The following is a 6000-nucleotide window of genomic DNA, read 5'->3' on the forward strand; positions in this document are numbered from 1 at the left end:
AAAGGAAGGGGTCATGATGACTGTGCTGGTGGAATAGAGTGGCAGTAGATCTGGGCTCCAGAAAGTACAGTCCGTGTCTGTCTTCATGAACAGCCACAGAGCTTCCCTTTTGTGAATGCTAGAGGGCGCAAGATTTCTGCTTCTGGTTGTGCTGCACTAAAAGAAAAACTAAAGTGGTTTAAGGGATGACATCTCACATTCCAGGTATCTTTTCTGGTTTTGCAAAGATGAGCTGTACAGGCAAGGTGTGTTCCTGCTGAGCCTGCTATGCCTTGTTTCTATGACAATGATATTGTTCCTAACCTCAGACATTGCCTCACCTAAAAAAGGGATGGGTGTTATATAAATAGCACAACAGTACTGTATGTTTTCTGAAAAGTGTCAATAGGATAACATCCTGGTTGATGTGGTGAGAAGTTTCTTATCTGAAGAATTGGCACAGTGCCCACCATGATCTTCCAGAGGGCTTTTGGAAATCATGTCAAAGTGCTTAATTTTCGGAAGGCAGCTCTTGCAAGAAGTGTAATCATGGGTGTAGTTGCCAGTGGGAGACTCCAGAAGCTCACTCTTGAGGAGAACCATGTGGACAGCCATGATGAGCTTACCCTCACCCCAGTCTGCCCCCAGCACAGCGGCTACAGTGTTTGAATGCTAGCGAACCCTCTTCAGGCTTTGCTCTGTTCTGGTCCTGACTTGTTAAAATTCCTAACCAGCTGCTTGTAGCCTAATCTGACATTGCCTGTTGGTTTGTCTTTTTATGCTGATATTTACCTTGTGTACCTATTTATACTACTGGCTCTTCTGTAAGAACACTTCAGGTTAAGCTTCTCCCTTGAACATATAAAGTTAACCGTGTCTCACTAGGGATTTGAACCCTCAACCTCCTGTTTCTAAGTCCACTGCTCTCCACCCCGTAGTCACCCCCGTTGGGAATTGAACTCAGGGCCTTCATGCTGTGACATAGTGGATGAGCACAGTGTCACCAATCCACCTGCTCAATTAACTTTCCCTACACTTCCCTGTTGTTATCAAAGAAATAAAATAAAGTACTGTGTAAATAAACCCCACAACCCCCTTAACCTAGCACCCAGGTTCCTATGTGGAAATGTCGGTGCTGAGCTGTTGTCACCTTTGCACATTTTCTACCGTTGGTAAGACACGTCAACTTCCCCAACTGCTTTTTTTTTTTTTTAATGAAGTTTGTGCTACATATACACAATGTATATATGTTTTAGTGGCAGGCCTTTTCTGCCAGCTTGATCTTGTTTTTATAATCTGGGCGTACACAACCCCCCTACCCCCCCCCCCCCCCCCCAAGGCAGCGATCCTACCCCCATCTTCGGTGTGTACACTTTTGCTGACTGTTCATGGTTGGAGGAATTCAAGGTGCCTCTGACGAGGGGACGGGGGAGGGGAATGAAATTCAGTTGATGCTGTTGGTGGTTTGGCATTTTACCAGCAGCCTGCCAGATTCTGGCATGAGCGCTCACTGTGAGTAACTCCTTGGTACACAGTGCCTTCTTTCCAGCGGTTACGGATCCCTCCCACAGCTTTATCCACATGCAAATCTCCCGAAAGAGGGACTGCTGGTATCTAGGAAGCCTCACGCAGCCCCTTTACCCAAGACACCCTTTCCTGCTCCGGTTTCCTTCATCACTACACTGTTTGTTGTATGGCGGCACGCGAGATGACGGTGCTGTTCGAGGAGCGAAGTACAGCACGCTCTTCCAGACCGAGTTGCAGTAGCTGCAGGAGCCAAGCTTCTGAAGTATGGTTCTTTATATAAAATGAAATCTGCTCAGTTTTAGGCTATCCCTCTGCTTCCAGCTGTTTTATCCAGGACAGGGTTGTGGGGAGGCTGCATGGTGCCTATCCCAGCAACCATTGGGCACAAGACAGGGTTCACCCTGGCTGGGACGCCAGTTCCCCCTCAAGGGGACACATAGACGTGCACAGACATACTCACACAGGGCTGATATTCCCCAAAAGCCAACTAACCCATTTTCCGAATTAATTAAAGAGCGTGTCTTTGGAGTGTGGGAGGAAGCCTGTGTAAGTTCAATTCAATGAAAAGTATTTTTATATACTGTAGCACCTTTCACAACCAGGTTGCCCCGAGGCGCTTAACAATGCCAGCAACCATTTTGTGAATACAGAATGGAAAAGACCAGAAGACAAAGGAGGAGAGGAACCAAAAACTCCTGAGTAAGGAGAAAAAAAAACTTCCAGGGGTCCAAGATCAACTGGCTGGCCAACCCCTTTAGGCATGCTAACATTGTATAATTTAAAGAAAGGAAATAAATGAATGAAGGTATTGATCCATCCATTCATCATGTCTTCTGTGTGTCAGTACTCCATGCAGATCTCTTTAGACCAGTAAATTCCTCCTAAACTATAGCTAATTCCACAATGTCCCTCTTGAATCCATGACAATGATGCAGCATCCAACTCAGATGGTGCCCAGCCCGGGCGCCATCTGGACACGTGGTGAGGAGAACAGGATAGTCTGGTCAGAACAGATGTATCTACCTGGTGGGCCAACACAGAGACGCACAATGGCATGGACAGCAGCACCAGCCGCCATGGCTGCAGCAGGCTATGATGAAATGCAGGGGAGAACATGCAAACTCCACACAGCCCGTGAGGAATTAAAGCCAGGGCCCCAGTGCTACGAGCCGGCACACTCACCACGGCGCTGCAGTGCTTACTTCCTCTCCTGCTCGTTTTTGTTCCGTGCCAGCTGGCAAAACGGGTCTCTTAAAATAAATCGGTGGGTCAGAGGCACGGTGGAGGCTATCCATTTCCCTTCGAGGATGGCGGCACAAAAAGAGTTTCCCCTCCAGCGGTCCAACTCGGCGTGTTCGGTACTTTAACGCATTTGCTGGACTTTCGTAACATGGATTTCAACACCTGGGGCGGACTCAAGGGGAAGAGCAGTGAAGGAATGTTATACATTTTATGAAAGCTAACAAACTGCTTGTCTTTTAGCTTCCTAACTGCCTCTAACCCTGGGAAAGAGGAAGACGTACCAGGGGGCATCTATAGGTCAGTGGAAAAGTACAGCTCATGTCTTGAATGTAGTAAAAAGGGGAGTCGGATGTCGTGTTTTGCAAAAGTAAGCAATAACAAGTCTTAATAAGGAGTGGTTTTCCGCTACCCAAGCTGGACTAAAAAAACTGATGGTTCGTTTTAGGGATTAGGTCATCTATGTTAAAAGTAGGAAGTTTGTCTGTTACTGTGTATAAAAAGCGCTAAGCAGCATCTATCAGAGAGACTGGCTTTTACAAGCTGCTCTCCCGTGTGCACACCAATAAACAGCTCTTCTTTCACCATCACCCGAATTCTGTTATTTTAATGTTTTTTCAACGGCTGCTTTCTACATTTCCGGAGGAGGCCTGCACGTGTAGCCCACCCGTCGGAAGTACAGCACCTCTAAGTCCCATCCTTCCCTGTCGCACATGGTATGCATCCTCTGGCACAAGAGAGGGTGTTGGAGTGGCTCTGAGGATTATAGGACGTGGTTTATTCGCAATAAAGCTTCCTCCATCCTCTCTACAGAAGCGCCATTGAGAGCCCCTTGACCAGCTGGATCACTGTCTGGTTTGGGAAATGCAATGCTTCAGAGCGCAAGACCCTGCAACGAATTGTGGAAACAGCTGGAAAGATCATCAGAGCCTCCCCCCCTTCCATTTCTGTCACCTGTCACAAACGCTACTTACACAGGGCCTCCAGTATAGTAGAGGACCCCTCCCACCCCTCCCACAAACTCTTTGCCCTCCTACCATCTGGAAAAGATATCGCAGTGTACGGGCCAGCTCCACCAGACTCTGTAACAGCTTCTTCCCCCAGGCTGTCAGGCTCCTCAACACCCTGGAATCTACTTGCACCCACTCCAATTCCAGAAAAAGGGTTTAAATTTACCTTGTAATTTGCACTATCTGCACTTTGCACTTTGTGTATCCTGTCTACAATGTCCATGTCAGTGTCCTGTCTGTATTTGCACCGTGTATCTTTCTTTTCTCCGACATTCTTCCCCTGTTGGTCCGTGTTGGTCTCTGTGTGGACCCTGTCCAAGGTGAACCCTGCATTGCGCCTGTTGCTTGCTGGGGTGGGCTCCGGCTCCTCCGCGACACCCTGTACTGAGAATCGACGGATCGGTATCCAGTGAGATTTTGCATGAAGGACCCTGAGTCAACAGCGGTGTCTCCTTGCAGCTGAGGAAACTAACATTGTCCAAAAATCAAGACCTAGTCGGCGCTTTCGGTTTGCAAGCAGAACACATTCCAAAGACCTCAGCAGCAATCCTAACATCCAGACCCAGTCAGTGGTTTTTCAAGGATTTTCTCCAAGCCAAGGTAAACAATCAGAGGCATTAGTCAATTGACCTAACATGGGATGCATGGAGGAAGACCTTTAGCTTTCTTGTCCTCTCTATGCTATTCCATGGCGAAACCCCTCCAGCTGGATGCAACAGATTACAATCTGACTAAGGACGTTGATCCACGGAGAAAGACCAAATCGTTACCGCTGGAATGGAATAGAGCAAGAGTGCAAGAGAACCTGCCAGGTTAGGGAGATCCACAGGGAGAAGAGTTAGGAACAGAACTCCAGGGAATAACAAAACATCAAACCGATGATCTGGTTGTACCTAAATGCCAGGATAGAGATTTGAGTGATGGCAGATTCTGTGCTAACAGGCAATTCTAACATCATTGGAAGGACAGCAACAGGGCCAGGTCTCCCACAGAGGAGTACCACAGGGGTCTGTATTAGGACTACAGTTGTGCCAGATTTACAATGGTTGTGTAGGTTCTGGCACTCTTAGTCCTTGAATTCCAAATTCTAGTCATTTCAGTGACTAGTGAGCAGGAAAGGCCACTTCACGTCACAATTTTCGGGAACTCTCGACATCACAGCGACTATACAAAGTGCGCAATTTTGTGTTCAATTTGGATTTTGTAAAATATTGCAATACCATCAAATAATTTATTTTGTTACCAAGATTTAATAACAGCTCTACCACCTACTGGTCCACCAACACTACCTGCAGCAGACTGGTGATCCTTAAAGGTTGCCCACAGAGGAGTACTACAGGGGTCTGTATTAGGAACCACAGCTCTTTTAGATTTAGAGCGATCATCTAGCATCTTGCACACTTAGTAAACGTGACTGTGCTTGAATAGGCCAGTTTCTAAGCCTTTTTAATCACGACCGAGGAAAACGAATTCCAAAATATCCAGTCCTCCAAGGTGTTGATGCTATAACCCACTGTGCACCAGTTCAGATAAAACAGCAAAACCTGAACCACAGAGTATATGTGGAAAGTATGAGTTAGAGCCCTTGTGAGCACTTGTGTCTGAGGTCTACTGTGCAGGAAGATCCACTGGGAAGACAGAAACCCCCATTAACTTTTGTGACCCACCAACTATACCGAGAGCAATGAAAGATGATCGTTGTTGGAGGCACATCGCAAAGCCTTTATGAACAAACTCTTTGCAACTTGATCACAACATCACAGTTAGAACCCTCAAAGGATTTTACACTGAGAGTCATTATGATTTGACAATAGTGGACAAAACACATAACAAATAACATTTTAATGTTCAACTTTCTAACGAAAGGCTGCGTTCATCATACATTCAGAGCCCATAAAAACATAGATGCTGGTCTGTTCCTGGAAACTTAATTTGCCTTGTTTGCACAATAAACAACTGTAATGGAGCAGGTCTTACAGTGTGGGAGATAAAAATGCAAATTTCCCATGCAAATCAACCCATGCAAAGATAAGAGTTCAATAACTGATGCATTGTACACTATACAGTACATTGCATTATATGTCCCTGAGACACTTAGTATCTTTAAATACACAGGTCTCGTGAATGAACAAGGAAGAGAGATGTTCCATTAATTTAAAGGAAGATATCCCAAATTATTCCATATCATCGTTCCTCTTTTGTGTAACACCTGATATAAAAGGGCACAGCCTCAGGAACCTGTCAT

The sequence above is a fragment of the Atractosteus spatula genome, chromosome 5 (genome assembly GCF_055471065.1).
Source record: "Atractosteus spatula isolate fAtrSpa1 chromosome 5, fAtrSpa1.hap1, whole genome shotgun sequence".
NCBI lineage: Eukaryota > Metazoa > Chordata > Actinopteri > Semionotiformes > Lepisosteidae > Atractosteus > Atractosteus spatula.